This window comes from Ranitomeya imitator, chromosome 4 (assembly GCF_032444005.1).
Source record: "Ranitomeya imitator isolate aRanImi1 chromosome 4, aRanImi1.pri, whole genome shotgun sequence".
In the NCBI taxonomy this organism is placed as follows: domain Eukaryota; kingdom Metazoa; phylum Chordata; class Amphibia; order Anura; family Dendrobatidae; genus Ranitomeya; species Ranitomeya imitator.
The window spans coordinates 14,082,570-14,106,721 of record NC_091285.1 but is presented as its reverse complement, the minus strand read 5'-3'; positions in this window follow the sequence as shown (position 1 = coordinate 14,106,721).

Here is a 24,152-nt window from a genome sequence, read left to right as displayed (position 1 = left end):
AAACTGTCACATCAGCAAGGGCTATCTGTGGGTGTACCTATGACGAGGAGAAGAAGTTGACCAAGATGGTGAAGGACTACTTAAGTGGCCATACCAGTGTCCTTCCTGAGTCTTCAGTGCCCCTTAGCTATTGGTTGTCCAAGCTGCACAGTTGGTCTGACCTCTCCTTGAATGTGTCATGATTCCTCTGCTCAGAGTGTCTGGGACTCTGTGATGGACAGCTGTCATCCTATCCTGTGCTTGGGTGTGCTGAGCTGTCAGTGCTTTGATTGACAGCTCGGTTGACCTATCTGACAGGAAGGTGCAGTGATTTTTACAGGTGCTCTATGTTCTTGGTAATTGCCCTGCTATTTAGGTGAGCTGTCTGGCTCAGATCATTGCCAGTCAAAAGCTTGTTCTAAGCTTGTGCTCTCTGGTGAGTTCACCTGTACCCTGTGCTGAAAGTTCTGATCTTCTGCTGCTGACCTTTCGACCGTGTTCAGACTACCCATTTGTTATTGCCCCTTTGAATCTGATATTCCGTTGTGACCTTTGGACCATGTTCAGACTACCCATTTGTTATTGCCCCTTTGAATCTGATATTCCGTTGTGACCTTTGGACCATGTTCAGACTACCCATTTGTTATTGCCCCTTTGCATCTGATATTCCGTTGTTGACCTTTGGACCCTGTTCAGACTACCCGTTTGTTATTGCCCCTTTGCATCTGATATTCCGTTGTTGACCTTTGGCCCATGTTCAGACTACCCGTTTGTTATTGCCCCTTTGCATCTGATATTTCGTTGTTGACCTTTGGCCCATGTTCAGACTACCCGTTTGTTATTGCCCCTTTGCATCTGATATTCCGTTGTTGACCTTTGGCCCATGTTCAGACTACCCGTTTGTTATTGCCCCTTTGCATCTGATATTCCGTTGTTGACCTTTGGCCCATGTTCAGACTACCCGTTTGTTATTGCCCCTTTGCATCTGATATTCCGTTGTTGACCTTTGGACCGTGTTCAGACTACCCGTTTGTTATTGCCCTTTTGCATCTGATATTCCGTTGTTGACCTTTGGACCATGTTCAGACTACCCGTTTGTTATTGCCCTTTTGCATCTGATATTCCTCTGCTGACCATTGGACCATGTTCAGACTACCCGTTTGTTATTGCCCCATTGCTTATCCGCTATTGCTCTGGTATTTTGACTCTGGCATGTGACATGACTTACGACTTCATATTTTCCCTTGGTTTACTACATGATCTTTTGTTGTTGACCACGGAACGTCTGACTGCACTGATTCATGGCCTAGCTGTGGGTTGTGACTAATGACACAGTATGCCTTGGAGGTGCTGCCATGGACTGGCGCAAGTGTTTTGTTTTTGTGGGTTTTTAGTTTATCTGGTGCAATCATAACGGATAGGCACACACAGCTGTCAACGGAAAATGCAGACAGGCTGACACTTCCAAAATTGAACAAGGGCTGGATTTCCTCAGACTTTGTAAGACCTACGGATGACAGCAACGTAACGTAAATGCCGCCAAAATGTTCTTTTTTGGAAGTTGCCTTAACATCCATCCCTTACGATCCAAAACCATTTTGGTCTGGAAGTCACGTCCTACTCCTCCTCCTGCTTTTGCAACAAGTACTTAGTGGTCATATATGTATACCCCACGTGGGTTATGTTTTCAAATTTGTAAACCTCTGTACACTCTGCAATGGTGAAACTTGTACTCTCTATTTCTAACTATTCTAATAACTGCGAAAAGTTTTTTGAATTTCCCATCATGGTATCTTTCAGGTTGTATGATACAGACCCCTTGGGGTAATTTTTGGAAACCTTTGTACATTGTGCAATGGTCAAATTTCTACTCTCATACGCTATATATTCTATTATTAGAATTTTTTTTCTTGTGTTGCACCTTCTCACGGTCTCTTTAAGCGTCTATCTGTAACCTGATGTTTTTTGGGTCTGCACTTGAACATTTTGGAACATAAATGCATTAATATGCTCCACACAATTCTTCAAGCTTCAGCCTTACATAGAATAATAATATGAGTTCTATATATAGGCTGTTAACTTGAAAATCTTACCCACACATCCCTTTCTATAGGGACATTCTACATAATAGCTCTGTTAGCATACGCCATATTCTACTCATATACGCAGCACTCAAGTAGGTGAGCAAAACACCTGGGTATAAAATCTGTGTCTGACTGTGAAACCACTGGCCGTTCCCCTGTGTTACGTCATTCCCAATCTGCTGTCCAGGAAGCAGGTGCTGAGGCCTCCTGTCCACAACCTGTAGTTGCACAGACACAACAGTCAGCAACCACGTCCAGTTCATTGTCTCAGCGCAGCGTTCAGCTCTCACTTGTCAACATATATCTCTGTTCATTAATTGTTAGGTAGATAAGGCATACATATTTGTTAGCAAGTTACATTGTCTGGTGCTGGACAAGACCATTGCTGAGTTTTCTAGGATCCTAAATGAGACTTTTGTTTCTTTATTAAACTGTTGCTTCCCTTACATTTTCTAAATATGGGTCCTTACAAAAAAATGGTGGTGGGGTATTGGCCAGTTTCTGTACATTTTAAGCACGTCTAAGAGACTGGATTAATACGCTGCACAGACCTATTCAGGACCTATAAGGTAAGTATAATAAGGGGTGCAGCTCAATGCATAGCATCAGCATGTACCAAACAAACAAGGAAAATTAATTTATTAATGGGGAAGACAGAAAACACCAATAAAAACATATACTGTATTAAAATACAACCAACACACCAATGGTCCTATACAGAGTCAATATATGGAGACAGCTAAAGATACAATAATATATGGTGAGTCACGCCACCAACACAATGCTGGTACTTTCGTAAATCTAAGATACAAAGATGTAGCTTAAATAGCACAACACATATGCACAAACGGTGACTTATGTGCACAATGGCTTATGTGCACAGAGCAAGGTAGTAGGTAAACTCTGGGCATCCCCTGAGTACCATATAGTGCAGGAGTGCCCCTATGTAAATGAAAAGGCTAATGCTAGCAAGGGGGCCTCAATAAGCCTACTAAATTGCAGCAAAAGGAGATAAGTATAAATCCCCTAATATATATATATATATATATATATATATATATATATATATATTGAAGTTTAAATACCAAAAATAGTCCCTATAAAAAGGCAAGGCTACCACTATCACAGAGGGACAGGCCTGTTAAAAGTGATATAGGGGGCGTATAAGATAAACTCGCCAACTCAAACCATCACAGTGGAAGGAAAAAGGGCAGACCAATGTCAAAGAAATAAGCCAAAGGGTTAAATATGAGAGAACATCACCGTATCAGGCAGTCCAGGGTGTGGCGTCAGCCATCAGCTATCATACAGTCAGAAGGGAATGGTCCCAGGACCCAAGTAGTGGTGGGAAAGCCCCACGTGTATCGCTGCAGGATGCAGCTTCGTCAGGGGAAGTGACAGGGGGAGGGGGTCAAGATGTCTTAAGTAGCGGTCAGATTGGTCCAGATTAATGACAGGTGGCAGACAGATTAATGTCAGATTGGTCCAGATTAATGACAGGTGGAGGCGGGGCAGAGGCCCGATTACGTACCACAAAGATCCGGAGCTGGAGAACACCGATAGGTGCGTGCGCAAAAGCCAGAAAGCTGGGAAGAGAAAGGAATACCAGCCGCGTTTGGTATATGGAGACAAGTGAAAGCTCGCGCATGCGTGGAGCATAACTCTCAAACCCGGGGCAGTGCAGGCATAGAAGGTACAGAGCTGCACAAGTCCACAGGGAGGGATAAAGGCTCCGCACCTGCGCAGAGCAGAGTGTTCGGCTCCACAATAAGGCGCAGATACAAGAAACACAAGCGCCACCTTTTGGCATCGTGCGTGCACAGAGTACAATACCCTATAACACAATATGGCACAAGCGTGAAAAGCAACAAAATAAACACTCAATATACAGGTCCTTCTCAAAAAATTAGCATATAGTGTTAAATTTCATTATTTACCATAATGTAATGATTACAATTAAACTTTCATATATTATAGATTCATTATCCACCAACTGAAATTTGTCAGGTCTTTTATTGTTTTAATACTGATGATTTTGGCATACAACTCCTGATAACCCAAAAAACCTGTCTCAATAAATTAGCATATCAAGAAAAGGTTCTCTAAACGACCTATTACCCTAATCTTCTGAATCAACTAATTAACTCTAAACACATGCAAAAGATACCTGAGGCTTTTATAAACTCCCTGCCTGGTTCATTACTCTAAACCCCCATCATGGGTAAGACTAGCGACCTGACAGATGTCAAGAAGGCCATCATTGACACCCTCAAGCAAGAGGGTAAGACCCAGAAAGAAATTTCTCAACAAATAGGCTGTTCCCAGAGTGCTGTATCAAGGCACCTCAATGGTAAGTCTGTTGGAAGGAAACAATGTGGCAGAAAACGCTGTACAACGAGAAGAGGAGACCGGACCCTGAGGAAGATTGTGGAGAAGGACCGATTCCAGACCTTGGGGAACCTGAGGAAGCAGTGGACTGAGTCTGGTGTGGAAACATCCAGAGCCACCGTGCACAGGCGTGTGCAGGAAATGGGCTACAGGTGCCGCATTCCCCAGGTCAAGCCACTTTTGAACCATAAACAGCGGCAGAGGCGCCTGACCTGGGCTACAGAGAAGCAGCACTGGACTGTTGCTAAGTGGTCCCAAGTACTTTTTTCTGATGAAAGCAAATTTTGCATGTCATTCGGAAATCAAGGTGCCAGAGTCTGGAGGAAGACTGGGGAGAAGGAAATGCCAAAATGCCTGAAGTCCAGTGTCAAGTACCCACAGTCAGTGATGGTGTGGGGTGCCTTGTCAGCTGCTGGTGTTGGTCCACTGTGTTTCATCAAGGGCAGGGTCAATGCAGCTAGCTATCAGGAGATTTTGGAGCACTTCATGCTTCCATCGGCTGAAATGCTTTATGGAGATGAAGATTTCATTTTTCAGCACGACCTGGCACCTGCTCACAGTGCCAAAACCACTGGTAAATGGTTTACTGACCATGGTATTACTGTGCTCAATTGGCCTGCCAACTCTCCTGACCTGAACCCCATAGAGAATCTGTGGGATATTGTGAAGAGAAAGTTGTGAGACGCAAGACCCAACACTCTGGATGAGCTTAAGGCCGCTATTGAAGCATCCTGGGCCTCCATAACATCTCAGCAGTGTCACAGGCTGATTGCCTCCATGCCACGCCGCATTGAAGCAGTCATTTCTGCCAAAGGATTCCCGACCAAGTATTGAGTGCATAACTGAACATTATTATTTGATGGTTTTTTTGTTTGTTATTAAAAAACACTTTTATTTGATTGGATGGGTGAAATATGCTAATTTATTGAGACAGGTTTTTTGGGTTATCAGGAGTTGTATGCCAAAATCATCAGTATTTAAACAATAAAAGACCTGACAAATTTCAGTTAGTGGATAATGAATCTATAATATATGAAAGTTTAATTGTAATCATTACATTATGGTAAATAATGAAATTTAACACTATATGCTAATTTTTTGAGAAGGACCTGTAGTTTTAGGCCTAGGAGCAGTGTCTGCACGTCAGCAGAGTAGTTTGTGTCATGATCCCAATGGCAGGGAATCACAAAAGGACAAGCACAAAAACAAAACGAGCTCTAGGGTGATGGAACCTGAGCTGACCGCGATCCTGAACCTAAACACACAACTAATAGTAGCCGGGGAACGTGCCTACGATGATTCCTAGACGTCTCGCGCCAGCTGAAGGACTAACTTCCCCTATTAGAAGAAGCACAGACCTCTCTTGCCTCCAGAGAAACACCCCACAGAAATAGCAGCCCCCCCACATGTAATGACGGTGAAATGAGAGGAAAGCACATACGTAGTGATGAAAACAGATTCAGCAAAATGAGGCCCGCTAAAGCTAGATAGCAGAGGATACAAAAGTGAACTGCGCGATCAGCGAAAAAACCCTACAAAAAACCATCCTGAAATTACTTGAACTCATGTGCCAACTCATGGAACATGAGGAGTAATTTCAGCCCACTAGAGCTACCAGCAGCAAGGAATCACATATCTGCAGGCTGGACTAAGACAAAAAATAAAGCAAAACGTGGAACAAGAAAAACAGAACTTAGCTTGTCCTGAAGATTACAGAAGCGGGAAGCAGAGGCAACAAGACCCACTGAATACATTGATAGCCGGCGAGGAAATGACAAGAAGGCCAGGTTAAATAGGAAACTCCCATATCCTGATGGAACAGGTGGACACCAGAGACCGCAGAGAACACAAGTCACCCAGTACCATCTGTAACCACCAGAGGGAGCCCAAAAACAGAATTCACAACAGTACCCCCCCCTTGAGGAGGGGTCACCGAACCCTCACGAGAACCACCAGGGCGACCAGGATGAGCCCTATGAAAAGCACGGACCAAATCAGCAGCATGAACATCAGAGGCAACCACCCAAGAATTATCCTCCTGACCATAACCCTTCCACTTGACCAAATATTGGAGTTTCTGTCTGGAAACACGAGAATCCAAGATCTTCTCCACAACATACTCCAATTCTCCCTCCACCAGCACCGGAGCAGGAGGCTCAAGTGAAGGAACAACAGGTTCCTCATACTTCCGCAACAACGACCGATGGAACACATTATGAATAGCAAACGATGCCGGGAGATCCAAACGAAACGACACAGGGTTAAGAATTTCCAAGATCCTATAGGGACCGATGAACCGAGGCTTGAACTTAGGAGAAGAGACCCTCAAAGGAACAAAACGAGAAGACAACCACACCAAGTCCCCAACACGAAGTCGAGGACCCACGCGGCGACGGCAATTAGCAAACTGCTGAGCCTTCTCCTGGGACAACTTCAAATTGTCCACCACATGACTCCAAATCTGATGCAACCTATCCACCACCATGTCCACTCCAGGACAATCAGAAGGCTCCACCTGACCAGAGGAAAAACGAGGATGAAACCCCGAATTACAAAAGAAAGGAGAAACCAAGGTAGCAGAGCTAGCCCGATTATTAAGGGCAAATTCGGCAAGCGGCAAAAAGGTAACCCAGTCATCTTGATCAGCAGAAACAAAACACCTTAAATAAGTTTCTAAGGTCTGATTAGTTAGTTCCGTCTGGCCATTCGTCTGAGGATGGAATGCAGACGAAAAGGACAAATCAATGCCCATCTTAGCACAGAACGTCCGCCAAAATCTAGACACAAACTGGGATCCCCTGTCAGAAACGATGTCCTCCGGAATCCCATGCAAACGAACCACGTTCTGAAAAAACAGAGGGACCAACTCAGAGGAGGAAGGTAACTTAGGCAAGGGTACCAGATGAACCATCTTAGAAAAGCGGTCACACACAACCCAGATGACGGACATCTTTTGAGAGACAGGGAGATCCGAAATAAAGTCCATGGAAATGTGCGTCCAAGGCCTCTTCGGGATAGGCAAAGGTGACAACAATCCACTGGTCCGAGAACAGCAAGGCTTAGCCCGAGCGCAAACTTCACGAGACTGCACAAAAGAACGCACATCCCTCGACAAGGAAGGCCACCAAAAAGACCTGGCCACCAAGTCTCTAGTACCAAATATTCCAGGATGACCTGCCAACACAGAAGAATGGACCTCGGAGATGACTCTACTGGTCCAATTATCCGGAACAAACAGTCTTTCAGGCGGACAACGATCAGGTTTATCCGCCTGAAACTCCTGCAAAGCACGTCGCAAGTCTGGGGAGACAGCCGACAAAATCACCCCATCCCTAAGGATACCAGTGGGCTCAGAATTTCCAGGGGAGTCAGGCACAAAACTCCTAGAAAGAGCATCCGCCTTCACATTCTTTGAACCTGGCAGGTATGAAACCACAAAATTAAAACGGGAGAAAAACAGTGACCAACGAGCCTGTCTAGGATTCAGACGCTTGGCAGACTCAAGGTAAATCAGATTTTTGTGATCAGTCAAGACCACCACACGATGTCTAGCACCCTCAAGCCAATGACGCCACTCCTCAAATACCCACTTCATGGCCAAAAGCTCCCGATTACCAACATCATAATTCCGCTCAGTGGGCGAAAATTTTCTAGAAAAGAACGCACATGGCTTCATCACTGAGCCATCGGAGCTTCTCTGTGACAAAACCGCCCCCGCTCCAATCTCGGAAGCATCAACCTCAACCTGAAAAGGAAGCGAAACATCTGGCTGACGCAACACAGGAGCAGAAGAAAACCGGCGCTTAAGTTCCTGAAAGGCCTCCACAGCCGCAGGAGACCAATCAGCAACATCAGCACCCTTCTTAGTCAAATCCGTCAAAGGCTTAACAACACTAGAAAAATTAGTTATGAAACGACGATAAAAATTAGCAAAGCCCAAGAACTTCTGTAGACTCTTAAGAGATGTAGGCTGCGTCCAGTCACAAATAGCCTGAACCTTGACGGGATCCATCTCAATAGTAGAAGGGGAAAAAATATACCCCAAAAAAGAAATCTTCTGGACTCCAAAGAGACACTTTGAACCTTTTACAAATAAAGAATTGGCCCGCAGGACCTGAAACACCTTCCTGACCTGCTGAACATGGGACTCCCAGTCATCAGAAAAAAACAAAACATCATCCAAATACACAATCATAAATTTATCCAGATATTCACGGAAAATATCGTGCATAAAGGACTGGAAGACAGAAGGAGCATTAGAAAGTCCAAAAGGCATCACCAAATACTCAAAATGGCCCTCAGGCGTATTAAATGCAGTTTTCCACTCATCACCCTGCTTTATCCGCACAAGATTATACGCACCCCGAAGATCAATCTTAGTGAACCATTTAGCCCCCTTAATGCGAGCGAACAAATCAGTCAACAATGGCAAAGGATACTGATATTTGACTGTAATCTTATTCAAAAGACGATAATCTATACAAGGCCTCAAGGAACCATCTTTTTTGGCCACGAAAAAAAAAACCTGCTCCCAAAGGGGACGAAGAAGGACGGATATGTCCCTTTTCCAAGGACTCCTTAACATAATCCCGCATAGCAGTATGCTCTGGCACTGACAGATTGAACAAACGACCTTTAGGAAATTTACTGCCAGGAATCAAATCTATAGCACAATCGCAATCCCTATGAGGAGGAAGCGAACTGAGCTTAGGCTCCTCAAAAACATCCCGATAATCAGACAAAAATACAGGAACCTCAGAAGGAGTAGATGAAGCGATAGAAATCGGAGGTGCATCATCATGAACCCCCTGACATCCCCAGCTTAACACAGACATCGTTTTCCAGTCCAGGACTGGGTTATGAGTTTGTAACCATGGCAGACCAAGCACTAAGACATCATGTAAATTATACAGTACCAGGAAGCGAATCACCTCCTGATGAACGGGAGTCATACGCATGGTCACTTGTGTCCAGTACTGAGGTTAATTCATAGCCAAAGGTGTAGAGTCAATTCCTTTCAAAGGAATAGGGACTTCCAAAGGCTCCAGACTAAACCCACAGCGGTTGGCAAATGACCAATCCATAAGACTCAGGGCAGCGCCTGAATCCACATAGGCATCGATGGAAATGGATGATAATGAACAAATCAGAGTCACAGACAGAATGAACTTAGACTGTAAAGAACTAATGGCAACAAACTTATCAACCTTTTTTGTGCGTTTAGAGCATGCTGATATAACATGAGCTGAATCACCACAATAAAAACACAACCCATTTTTCCGCCTATAGTTTTGCCGTTCACTTCTGGACTGAATTCTATCACATTGCATTGTCTCAGGTGCCTGTTCGGAAGACACCGCTAAATGGTTCACAGGTTTGCGCTCCCGTAAACGCCGATCAATCTGAATAGCCATAGTCATAGGCTCATTCAGACCTGTAGGCGCAGGGAACCCCACCATAACATCTTTAATGGCCTCAGAAAGGCCATCTCTGAATTTTGCAGCCAGGGCGCACTCATTCCACTGAGTAAGCACCGACCATTTCCGAAATTTCTGACAATATATTTCTGCTTCATCTTGCCCCTGAGAGAGAGCCAATAAAGCTTTTTCAGCCTGAATCTCTAGGTTAGGTTCCTCATAGAGCAAACCCAATGCCAGAAAAAACGCATCCACATTGAGCAACGCAGGATCCCCTGGTGCCAATGCAAATGCCCAATTCTGAGGGTCACCCCGCAGGAAAGATATAATAATCTGGACCTGCTGAGCAGGGTCTCCAGAGGAGCGAGATTTCAAAGAAAGAAACAACTTGCAATTGTTCCTAAAATTCAGAAAACCAGATCTATCTCCAGAAAAAAACTCTGGAATAGGAATTCTAGGTTCAGACATAGGAGCATGTACAACAAAATCTTGTATATTTTGAACCTTAGCAGCAAGATTATTCAAGCTGGAAGCCAAACTCTGGACGTCCATGATAAACAGCTGAGTTCAGAGCCATTCAAGGATTAAGAGGAGGTAAAAAGCAGCCAGGCTGCAATTAAGGCTAGGCAGCAAACTCTGAGGAGAGAGAGAAAAAAAAAAAAAAAACTACCTCAGACTACTTTTCCTCCTACTTCAGCCAATACGATTACCACCTTTTGGCCGGCTATACTGTCATGATCCCAATGGCAGGGAATCACAAAAGGACAAGCACAAAAACAAAACGAGCTCTAGGGTGATGGAACCTGAGCTGACCGCGATCCTGAACCTAAACACACAACTAATAGTAGCCGGGGAACGTGCCTACGATGATTCCTAGACGTCTCGCGCCAGCTGAAGGACTAACTTCCCCTATTAGAAGAAGCACAGACCTCTCTTGCCTCCAGAGAAACACCCCACAGAAATAGCAGCCCCCCACATGTAATGACGGTGAAATGAGAGGAAAGCACATACGTAGTGATGAAAACAGATTCAGCAAAATGAGGCCCGCTAAAGCTAGATAGCAGAGGATACAAAAGTGAACTGCGCGGTCAGCGAAAAAACCCTACAAAAAACCATCCTGAAATTACTTGAACTCATGTGCCAACTCATGGAACATGAGGAGTAATTTCAGCCCACTAGAGCTACCAGCAGCAAGGAATCACATATCTGCAAGCTGGACTAAGACAAAAAATAAAGCAAAACGTGGAACAAGAAAAACAGAACTTAGCTTGTCCTGAAGATTACAGAAGCGGGAAGCAGAGGTAACAAGACTCACTGAATACATTGATAGCCGGCGAGGAAATGACAAGAAGGCCACGTTAAATAGGAAACTCCCATATCCTGATGGAACAGGTGGACACCAGAGACCGCAGAGAACACAAGTCACCCAGTACCATCTGTAACCACCAGAGGGAGCCCAAAAACAGAATTCACAACACACAGCCTTCCCTGGCTGCAGGTTGAGTGAAGACAACCAATGATGAACTCGGTCTCCAGAGCTGACCACAACTCCTCAGCTGTGTGACTCACATTTCCCAGACATTTCAAGCTAAACACCGCCTGATGCTGTTGAGCCCTGGTGACAGCATAGTAAGGAGATGTGCAGGATTCCTTCTGTGCAGTTACAACACGGGTGGCATTACCAGACAGGTTTTGGGTGCAGGTGGAGGACCGAGAGGAGGTTGAGGAGGCATAAGCAGTGGAGGAACTTCTAGATACAGAGGATCGACGAGCAACTCGTGGGGACGGCAAGACTTGGACAGCAGCCCCTTCTCCTGATGTCGCCGTAGTTACCCAGTGCCCAGTCACCGACATGTAACGCCCCTGTCCATGTCTACTCGTCGAAGTGTTTGTGGTGAAATGCACCCTGTCACACACAGAGTTTCTCCAGGAAGCGGTGATGTTGTGTGCGACATGCTGGTGTAGCGCAGGCACAGCTTTCTTTGAGAAGTAGTGGCGACTGGGCATCTGGTACTGGGGCACTGCGACGGACATAAGGTCTCGAAAATCCTCTGTGTCCACCAGGCGGAAAGGCAGCATTTCTGTAGCCAACAGCTTGCAGATGGAGAAATTCAACCTCTTAGCTTTGTCATGGCTAGGAGGAAATGGTCTTTTACTTGTCCACATCTGAGGGACTGAGGGCTGGCTGCCGTGCTTAGACGGAGTTGAGTAGGGTGTCCCCAGCAAACTGCTGGTCTGTGAGGAAGGTGCAGGCGGAGATGTTATATTGCCTTGATCAAAATATGGTGTCGATGTCGGAGAGCGCTCAACACCAGCAGGTATTTCCACTTGCAAATGTCCTGACAATCTGCCAATCACACTGGCTGTTGAGGGTAAAGAGGTGAAAGGTCTGCATCCAAAACCATGTGCGACTGCTGTCCCCACATTCACAGAGGATGAAGAGGACGCGGATGCACTTGATGGGGCAGACGGTGGTTGACCCGGCCCACTAGGCCTCATTGTAGCACAGTGGGCTTCCCACTGCAACTTATGCCTCATATCCATGTGACGGTTCATGCATGAAGTACTCAAGCTAGTGATTTTTTGGCCTCTACTGAGATTTTGTTGACAAATCTTACAGTCAACATGACTTGGGTCATGCTTTGCGATGTCAAAAAATGCCCAGGCTATGCAAGGCTTAGAGCCCGTTCAACCTGAAGAGCCACCACGACTTCTAGTCTGAGGCACAGTTGGGGTTGAGGATGCAGTTGTTGACGTGCTTCCAGTACTCCGTCTCTGTCCAGGAAGGTGTACCGTTACCTCATCGTCAGACTCGTCACTAGCATCCTCCTCCACCTCCTCTGCAGACCTCATGGACTGGCGGACTGGGGGTTGACAGTAAGTGGGGTCTACAACCTCGTCATCATCATCCTGTGTGTTCTCACACCCGTCGTCCTCAGAGCCAACCTCTTCCTGCCCCGACCAAAAAGTCAAGTTTTCGTTCCAATCAGGTATCTCAGTCTCATCATCATCTTCATCATTGTCTCCACCAACAGGAGTTACAGTTTGGGAACGAGGGTCTACATTATGCTCAGAACCTTCTTCATCTGGGCCTGGATCCGACTCACAAAGATTCTGGGCATCAGTGCAGATCATTTCCTCGTCTGGATTCACAGAAGCTCTGGAGCAGACCTCTGATTCCCAGGCTATAGTATGCGTAAACAGCTCTACAGACTCAACCATGTGTGTTACCCCATGCTCAGACGGGCAGCTGGAGACTTGGGAGCTGTGAGGAAGCAAGTGCGATTGGGGTGACAACTCTGAGGACTGGAGTAGTTGTGATGTTGAAGTTGACATGGAGGAGAGCCCACTTGAACGAGCACTTGATATCCGTTCAAGCACCTGCTGTTTTTGTGCCTCATCTGGAATTTTTGCCGATGCTTGTAGCGATGGTCGTAAAAAAGGGATCATATCAGATTGTCCACGAAAAGAAGTAGACATCTTACTTTGGCTGGAAGATGGCCTTTCTTCTGCAGATGTTACTGTTGCTTTACCACCTACCCCACGGACACAACCTTTTTTTCCCTTTCCAACACGCCTATTCCCCTTTCCACCAGCAGCAGGCCTTTTGCCACTCATTTTAGTGCTTAACTAATTGGCAACTCTGTATCTGTAGTTGTTGGCACAACATCCGATGGATGAAAACCGAGCAGAACTGAGTGGCCAAACTGTGGTACTAGGCCCGAAACTATTAACTGGATTAGATGCAGTAAAAATTGAGATACACAGGCAGTATAGTTTGTTTCACAGGCGGGATACTCTGCTGACGTGCAGACACTGCTCCTAGTCCCTAAACTATTTACTGGACTAGATGCAGTAAAAATTGAGATACACAGGCGGTGTAGTTAGTTTCACAGGTGGGCTACTCTGCTGACGTGCAGACACTGCTCCTAGGCCCAAAACTATTAACTGGATTAGATGCAGTAAAAATTGAGATACACAGGCGGTATAGTTAGTTTCACAGGCGGGCTACTCTGCTGACGTGCAGACACTGCTCCTAGGCCCAAAACTATTGACTGGGTTAGATGCAGTAAAAATAGAGATACACAGGTGGTATAGTTTGTTTCACAGGCGGGCTACTCTGCTGACGTGCAGACACTGCTCCTAGGCCCAAAACTATTAACTGGATTAGATGCAGTAAAAATTGAGATACACCGGCGGTATAGTTTGTATTACAGGCGGGCTACTCTGCTGACGTGCAGACACTGCTCCTAGACCCAAAACTATTAACTGGATTAGATGCAGTAAAAATTGAGATACACAGGCGGTATAGTTTGTTTCACAGGCGGGCTACTCTGCTGACGTGCAGACACTGCTCCTAGGCCCAAAACTATTAACTGGATTAGATGCAGTAAAAATTGAGATACACAGGCGGTATAGTTAGTTTCACAGGCGGGCTACTCTGCTGACGTGCAGACACTGCTCCTACGTCCAAAACTATTAACTAGATTAGATGCAGTAAAAATTGAGATACACAGGCGGTATAGTTCATTTTACAGTTGGGCTACTCTGCTGACGTGCAGACACTGCTCCTAGGCCCAAAACTATTGACTGGGTTAGATGCAGTAAAAATTGAGATACACAGGCGGTATAGTTTGTTTCACAGGCGGGCTACTCTGCAGACACTGCTCCTAGTCCCTAAACTATTAACTGGATTAGATGCAGTAAAAATTGAGATACACAGGCGGTATAGTTTGTTTCACAGTCGGGCTACTCTGCTGACGTGCAGACACTGCTCCTAGGCCCAAAACTATTGACTGGGTTAGATGCAGTGAAAATTGAGATACACAGGCGGTATAGTTAGTTTCACAGGCGGGCGACTCTGCTGACGTGCAGACACTGCTCCTAGACCCAAAACTATTAATTGGATTAGATGCAGTAAAAATTGAGATACACAGGCGGTATAGTTTGTTTCACAGGCGGACTACTCTGCTGACGTGCAGACACTGCTCCTACGTCCAAAACTATTAACTAGATTAGATGCAGTAAAAATTGAGATACACAGGCGGTATAGTTCATTTCACAGTCGGGCTACTCTGCTGACGTGCAGACACTGCTCCTAGGCCCAAAACTATTGACTGGGTTAGATGCAGTAAAAATTGAGATACACAGGCGGTATAGTTTGTTTCACAGGCGGGCTACTCTGCTGACCTGCAGACACTGCTCCTAGTCCCTAAACTATTAACTGGATTAGATGCAGTGAAAATTGAGATACACAGGCGGTATAGTTAGTTTCACAGGCGGGCTACTCTGCTGACGTGCAGACACTGCTCCTAGACCCAAAACTATTAATTGGATTAGATGCAGTAAAAATTGAGATACACAGGCGGTATAGTTTGTTTCACAGGCAAACTTGTTGTGAATTCTGTTTGTAGACAGACTAACGTTCATCAAGATGAACAAATCCTGGATCCGCAAGGACTTTTTTACCCCTGTGTCATCTTGGGGAGACTAAAAGCTTGATGATTTTTGTGACTTAAGTGGTGTCTGTGGCCGAATGTTTGGAAAAAATGGAGACTCTTTTATTTAGTCCCCTTGCTGAGTTTTACATGATGTTGCCATCGTCAATTCCAGGTGGGTGGGGTCGTCTGCATTGTTGTTCACTCATACTATGGCCTGGGATTCAGAGGTCTGCTCCAAAGCTTCAGTGTCTGCTAGTCAGCAGAGTAGCCCAGCCACCCACCGCCTGTTTACCTAAGTACTATTTGTAACTGCATCTGGCCAAGGAAATCCTTTTGGGCCTAGTAGAATTTGGTGCTACTCAGCAGCGTACCCCACCCATGAAGCAAGCTACACCACCTGTTTACCTAACTACTATTTTGTAACAGCATCTAGCCCAGGAAATCCTTTTGGGCCTAGTAGAATTTGGTGCTACTCAGCAGCGTACTTCACCCATGAAGCAAGCTACACCGCCTGTTTACCTAACTACTATTTTGTAACGGCATCTAGCCCAGGAAATCCTTTTGGACCTAGTAGAATTTGGTGCTACTCAGCAGCGTACCCCAAACATGAAGCAAGCTACATCGTCTGTTTACCTAAGTACTATTTTTTAACGGCATCGAGCCCAGGAAATCCTTTTGGGCTCAGTAGCAATTTCTGCTACTTAGCAGAGTACCCCACCCATGAAGCAACCAACACCGCCTGTTGATCTAATTACTAATTTTTAACTGCATCTAGCCCAGGAAATCGTTTTGTACCTAATAGCATTTTGTGCTACTCAGCAGAGTACCCCACCCATGAAGCAAGCTACACCGCCTGTTTACCTAAGTACTATTTTTTAACGGCATCTAGCCCAGGAAATCCTTTTGGGCCTAGTAGAATTTGGTGCTACTCAGCCGCGTACCCCACTCATGAAGCAAGCTACACCGCCTGTTTACCTAAGTACTATTTTGTAGCGGCATCTAGCCCAGGAAATCCTTTTGGGCCTAGTAGCAATTTCTGCTACTTAGCAGAGTACCCCACCCATGAAGCAACCAACACCGCCTGTTGATCTAATTACTAATTTTTAACTGCATCTAGCCCAGGAAATCGTTTTGTACCTAATAGCATTTTGTGCTACTCAGCAGAGTACCCCACCCATGAAGCAAGCTACACCGCCTGTTTACCTAAGTACTATTTTTTAACGGCATCTAGCCCAGGAAATCCTTTTGGGACTAGTAGAATTTAGTGCTACTCAGCAGCATATCCCACCTATGAAGCAAGCGTGTTTCCCTAAGTACTATTTTTTTACTTCATCTGGCCCAGGAAATCCTTTTGGGCCTAGTAGCAATTTCCGCTACTCAGCAGAGTACCCCACCCATGAAGCAAGCTACACCGCCTTCTTCCTTTCTCAATCTAACCCCTCGGCTCTGGGGTGTCCACTCTCCCTCCAGCTCTCTCCTTCTCACAGGTGGACTACTGCGTGTACTCAAACTGTGGCGAATCTTTTGGGCCCAGGCATAAGAAGTCGTCGAGGTAATGGATAATATGTGCCGCCTTTCAAACGTCCATGATGACATATTCGAGGAAGCAACTAAACGCCTCAAATAGTGAGCAGGATATGGAGCACCCCATGGGCAAACAGCGAACTATGTAGTATGCTCCTTCACAGAAGCAGCCCAATGGGAGGACACTATTTGGAGGCACAGGTTGTAACCGGAACGCCCCCTCAATGTGTGTTTTGGCCATTAGGGTGCCCCTTCCCAACTTCTTGACCCACCTGATTGCCTCGTCAAAGGAGGTACAGTACATAGTACTGTACTTGGTTCCGCGTCGATGTTGTCGTTTACTGACCTGCCCCTTGGATATGACAAATGGTGGATTAGTCTGAATGTATTGGGTTCATTTCTTGCCACAACTTCCAACGAGGGTACCATAACGTCTTCTAAGGAAAGTGTTCTGATTGGACCCGCCGCCATTCTACCTAAAGATATTTATTTTTTAATTTTTTTTGTCACGACGTCTGGGTGTTGGTAGAGTGATTTTAGATTTTTACTCCAGCCTTTCTTGATTTTAGAAGGGCATGACATGCCTATATCTGTGTCTCCTCCTCCTTTTACTCCTCCACCTCTTTTCTGTTCACATGACTATGTAGTTGTGACTTTTCCATGTGTTTGGTGTGTCTTCTGAGCAGTTTCTCAGCTTTTGGACACCTTTTAAGGTGTTTTCTATGTGTTTTCCATGTGTTTGTATGTGTTTGTGTTTGCTTGCCTTTGGTTTCAATGGGGTTTAACGGTGTTCGTTGAATGTTCGACGAACATTTCGTTGAACACGTCCCTGTTCGACGAACCGAACCTGAACACTAGGGAGGTGGCTCAACACTATACTTAACCCTTCCCTCATAGGGCACTATGTGAATTTTCACATCATGAGCGTTGATATTTTTCACCTTATTGACAGTGGCTTTATATTATAACATCAGCATTTTTTTTCAGTATCATTTTACGCTTTGTCACACGTAACAAGTTACTAGGCATGCTTATTGCCTTTTTAAAGGGATAATATGTGCACAGGCACTTTGCATTTCTCTGATCATTTTGTATCTCCCCTCTCCCCCATTCCTGCTTTAAGTTTTTCTTGTGTGGATCCACCTCTCTATATTTACATATTATGGTATTCTAACTAGCAGACTCTTATTATCATCATCTTTCAACTTTTTAGTGCTGCTATAATTTACTAAATTTTTGATATGACATAAATGTTGCAGAGTGCGTCTTCTTGCAGTCACCGCTGTACTTAGGAGAGCTTCAATCAGCAAGATATCTTGAGTACACAGTATTTACTTTATACTGGATAAACATGAGATACAATTCAGTGTCACACAGTCCGTGCACTGAACACAACACATTCATGAAGAAAAGCAAAAATAGAAAGTAAGAAAACAACCAACAACTGAGAGTTTCCCTCCCCACATTACAGCAAGTATATAACTTTACACACTATTGCCATCTGCTGTCTGGTTAGTATAAAGTCCTCCTTTCACTTATAATAAGTTCTAATCTGTTGCATATGCCAACACCCTTTCTCAACAGTAAGGACTTATTCAATCAAACCCAACTTTATTATTAGTCTCTGATGTTTATCAGCATTCAACGCCTTCGTGAAAATGTCTGCTGTCATTTCTTCAGTAGGACAGTACTCTAACTTCAAGACTCCTTGTTCCTGATGATCTCTCAAGAAATGATATTTCACATCAATATGTTTGGTTCTTGGATTGACTCTTTCCATCTGAGCAAGAACAAGACATCCTTGATTGTCCTCTTTTAGTTTTGTTGGTGCCAACTGTGGTTGTCCTAATTCTGTCAACAATTGTCTTAACCACAGTACTTCTTGACTCGCATGTGCTGCGGCAACATATTCTGCTTCTGTTGAAGATAGTGTCACAATTGACTGTTTCTTACTTGTCCAACTTATTGGTCCACCTGAGAGGAAAAAAATATGTCCACTGGTAGATCTTCTGTCAGTTGGATCTCCAGCCCAATCTGCATCAACATATCCTGTTAAAATGCAATCATCGCTTGTGGGTAATTTCAGCTTAACATTGCTAGTTCCTTTCAAATAACGTATTACTCTCTTCACGGCATTCCAATCAGCTTTGTTTGGTTTTGATACCTTTCTACTCAGGATTCCTACTGCTGCTGCGATGTCTGGTCTTGTAACGGTCGCTAGATACAGTAGTTTTCCTATTGCTGTTCTGTATTCTTCATTATTTGGTAGCATATTTTGTTCACTGTTCATCTCTTTGAGATAATTAGTTTCCATTGGAGACTTTACTGTTTTTGCATCCTTTAATCCAAATTTTTCTGTTATGTCTTGAATCATGTGATTTTGATTCAGTAGGAAACTTCCATCTTCTTCTCTTTCTACCTGTATTCCTAGATATTGTTTTACATTTCCCAAGTCTTTGATTTCGAAATGTTGCTTCAGGATTTTTAGAATGTTTTCGTTATCCCTTTCTTGTTCAAAACAAATCAAAATGTCGTCTACATATATGAGTATATAAATCCATCTATTAATCAGCCTTTTTGTGTATAAGCATGGATCAGCTTTGCTTCTTTGAAATTTTTCATTTGTAAGTACTTCCGTGATTTTGTCATTCCACGCTTTAGCTGCTTGCTTTAAACCATATATGCTTTTCTGTAGTTTACAAACTTTGTTTGGATTTCTTTCATCTTTGAATCCTGGAGGTTGTTCCATATAAATGTCTTCTGTTAAATCTCCATTCAGAAAAGCTGTCTTTACATCCAGATGTCTCAGTTGCATCTGTTTCATTGCTGCAACTGTAAGTAAAGTTCTTATTGTAGTGTGTTTGACAACTGGAGCAATTGTCTCATCATAGTCTTCTCCATATTCTTGAGAATACCCTTTAGCTATGAGTCTTGCTCGGTATCTTTCAGCTGTGCCATCTGTTTGGTATTTAACTTTAAAAATCCATTTACATCCTATGGTTTTTCTTCCTTCTGGTAAATCTGTCAGTGTCCATGTATTTGAATCTTGCATGGATTTAATTTCTGTTTCTGTTGCTTCTATCCATTTATTAGCTTCTTCTATAGGAAGTTTAGATATGTCTTCCCAAGAGATAGGCTCATAGATTTTTCTTGTGCTTGTCTTGTATGAGAGACGTTTTGGTGGTTTTCCTTTGTTCTCTCTCATTGAACGTCTTGGTTCTGTGTCTGTTTGTAGTTGTGATTCTTCACTTTCAGTATTTTGTTCTTCATTAATTTCTGCTTCTTTCTCATCAGATATTTCTTCAGTTGTGTCATTATTGGTTTTCTAATTTTTTGTTTCAACTGAAATCATAATGTCTTCATTCAAATCTTCAATGAATGTCACACTGTTACTCACCGTAACTCTGTCTGTTTTGGGATCTAGGATTCTGTATCCTTTGCAATTTTCACTATATCCAACAAATATTCCTTCCATGGATCTGTTTTGAAGTTTGGAACGTTTTTCTGTTGGAATGAATATGAAAACTTTACATCCAAAAACTTTTAAATGATTGACACTTGGTTTCATACCTTGCCACAGTTCATATGGAGTTTTTGTCAGTTTTCTGCAAAAAAAGTCTGTTCTGTAGATATGTAGCTGTCATTGCTGCCTCACCCCAATATTTCTCTGGTAGTTTGGAATCCGTCAGCATACATCTTATCATCTCTGTTAGAGTTCTGTTTTTTCTTTCTGCTACTCCATTTTGTTCAGGTGTGTATGGAACCCTTTTCTGGTGTTCTATTCCATTTTGTCTTAAGTAGTCTTCTATTCTGTGACCTGTAAATTCACCTCCATTATCACTTCTGATGACAATTGGCTTCCTTTGAAATTTGTTACTTGATCTTGTTACATAGTCTACAAGTTTATCAAAAACTTCACTTTTGTTTTTAATTAAGTATGTGACTGTGTATCTTGAGTAATCGTCAATAAAAGTCAATATGTATCTATTGCCTCCTGATGTAGTCACTTTCATGGGTCCACATACGTCAGTATGCACCAAATCAAGTGGTCTTTCGCTTTTCATCTCACTTTCTTTTGGAATAGATATCCTTGTGGCTTTGGATTTTATACAACATTCACATTTTATGGTAATTGAGCAATCTGATATCTTTAAATCTTTTGTCAAGTCTTTTCTCTGTAGTTCCCTTATACTGTCAGGGTGTCTTGTCCTAGATGTCTATGCCACATGTGAATACAGTTTTTGTGATCATGTGTACATACCTTCATCTGTTCCTTTGGTGTGTCAAAATGATATAATTGTTCATCTGCCTTGACTTTGGTTATCACCTTGTTTCCTGCAATAATTGCACACTCATTGTCTTTGAATTTCACTGTAAGTCCTTTTGCTGTTAAACGTTTCACAGATAATATTCCGCCTTCCAATTTTGGAACATACAACACATGCAGTACAAGTATCTTTGAATCTTGCCCGAACTTGTTTGAACAATTTAGCATACCTTGTCCGATACCTTCTGAGGTTATTTTGCTTCCATCTGCGAGATAAATGGCTTCTTTCTTATCTAAATCAAGATCAGTGAAAAAATTCTTGTCACTTGTCATATGACTCGTTGCTCCTGAATCAATGAACCAACCAAGTGATGATTTCTTGTCTGTTACTTTAAATGTGCCATTCCAATTATTCTCACATGAATCGGAAATTGTGTTTTTTTACTTTCTGTGTATGCTTTTTATGTTGTAATTTTTGTTGTTCTGCTTTCCATATGGTACATTCTTTCTTTAAATGACCTTTTTTCTTACATCTGAAGCATTCTCTTGTCTCTTTATTATAGGGTTTTTTGAATTCTGTAGCTTTAAGAGTGTTTTCACTGTCCTTTTCAGTAGAAGAATCATTTCTTTGTTCTTTTCTTCTCTGAGATTCATCTATTAGTCTTGTTTTCACAAAATCTAATGTAATGTCAGTTTCTGGTCTCGTCTCAAAGGCATTTATCAAGGCTGTATACAAATCTGGTAAACTGCACAACAATATAGCTGCTACATGACTTTCTTTAACATCTTCACCAATAGATCTTAGCTGTGATATCACTTCCATCATTGAGAATATGTGCTTCTGCATATTGTCATTTGCACTCAATCTCATACTGTACAGCTTTCTTAATAAAAATTACTTATGATTTAAGCTAGGTCTTTCATACAGTTTTCTTAATGCTTCCCACATTCCCTTAGCTGTTTCTTCATTTCTTATATGTATTAATTGAGCATCATCCACTAATAAGCTAATGGTGGCTTTAGCTTCTCTATTCTTCTTATCCCATGTCTGATTATCTTGATCTGGTCTTGCTGTAACAATTACTTCCCATAGATCATCCTTAGATAACAACATCTCTACTTTGAATTTCCATAACTGATAATTTTCACTATTCAGTTTAGCTAGTGTAAATTTCAGTTCTGTGTTACTCATTATCTTTATATAGTCTAAGGCTGGTTTCACACTTGCGTTTTTGTCTGCTGCGTTTTTTTTCAAAAAAACGCATGCGTTTTTTTTTCCTATATTTAACATTGAAAACGCATGCGTTTTTTTGTGTATGCGTTTGGTCGCGTTTTGCAACGCATGCGTTTTTTTACTGCATGCGTTTTTTTTCTAAAATGCTACTTGTAGTATTTTTAGAAGCGTTTTTTTTCGACCAAAAAAAAACGCATGCGTTTTCATGCGTTTTTTTTGTGTCAAAAAATGCATTGGAGTCAATGGGGACGCATGCGTTTTTTGGTGCATGCGTTTTTTGCGTTAAAAAACGCATGCGTTTTTTTATTAAAAACACTTAAAACACACTAATATGCCACCACCCAACGTAAAGGTGATAAAGGGATCCTAACCCTACCCCTAACCCTAACCCTACCCCTAACCCTAACCCTAACCCTACCCCTAACCCTAACCCTAAGGGATCCTAACCCTACCCCTAACCCTACCCCTAACCCTAACCCCTTTATGGTTAGGGGTAGGGTTAGGGTTAGGGTTAGGGGTAGGGTTAGGATCCCTTAGGGTTAGGGGTAGGGTTAGGGTTAGGGGTAGGGTTAGGGGTAGGGTTAGGATCCCTTAGGGTTAGGGTTAGGGGTAGGGTTAGGGTTAGGGGTAGGGTTAGGATCCCTTAGGGTTAGGGTTAGGGGTAGGGTTAGGGTTAGGGGTAGGGTTAGGGTTAGGGTTAGGGGTAGGGTTAGGGTTAGGATCTCTTTAGGGTTAGGGTTATGATCCCTACCCCTAACCCTACCCCTACCCCTAACCCTAACTATTTCTGTTTATAGTGGGTTTTTTTACTTTTTTTTAATGATTGGCAGCTGTCACACATTTCTCAGCATGCGTTTAAAAAACGCAAACGCATGAAAAAACGCATGTAAACGCGGTAAAACGCCGCGTTTTTTACACCACATGCAAAAACGCATGCGTCAAAAAAACGCAGCGTTTGCATGCGTTTGCCTTACTTGTTTAGAGAGTTGTACTGGAGATATTCTCCCGTATGTCCTGTGAATTCTCTGTAATTATATCCAGCTCCCGGGATCATGAATTCCTCTGTCACTCTGTATCTGGATTTATTTCCTTCTGTTTATAGAGCTTATCTGTGTGCTCCATTATCTGGGGTTATAAACCAGGATCCTGCTGCCTGGGCTTGTAGTGCAGAACTGTAGTGTCTGGGCCCATAACCTGTTGCAGAATGCGTCTTCTTGCAGTAACCTCTGTACTTAAGGGGGAGTCACACATAATGATATTGTTAACGATATCGTTGCAATGTCACGCTTTTGGTGACGTAGCAACGATCCCGCTAATGATCTCGTTATGTGTGACAGCGACCAACGATCAGGCCCCTGCTGGGAGATCGTTGGTCATTGGGGAATGATCAGGACCATTTTTTGGTCGCTGATCACCCCGCTGTCATCGCTGGATCGGCGTGTGTGACGCCGATCCAGCGATGTGTTCACTTGTAACCAGGGTAAATATCGGGTTACTAAGCACAGGGCTGCGCTTAGTAACCCAATATTTACCCTGGTTACTGATATAGAAGGGTTAATAGTTTGCCTTTAAGTGCCTTTTGCCTTTAATTGCTACAATTGCTAGAATCTGTTGATGCAGTAGTTTTAGTGTCTCCACTTCAAGGAGACCATACTTCTTATCATGTATGTTCCCAATAGTCAGTCACAACATGTTCTGGGTACGTTAGAGAATAAAGGTCAGTATGACCTTGGGTGATGGTGGGGGCTACATGAATTGCATTGAGAGTTACAGTTGTGTAAATGGTATATAATATTGCCTCTTGCTCTATTACTTCAG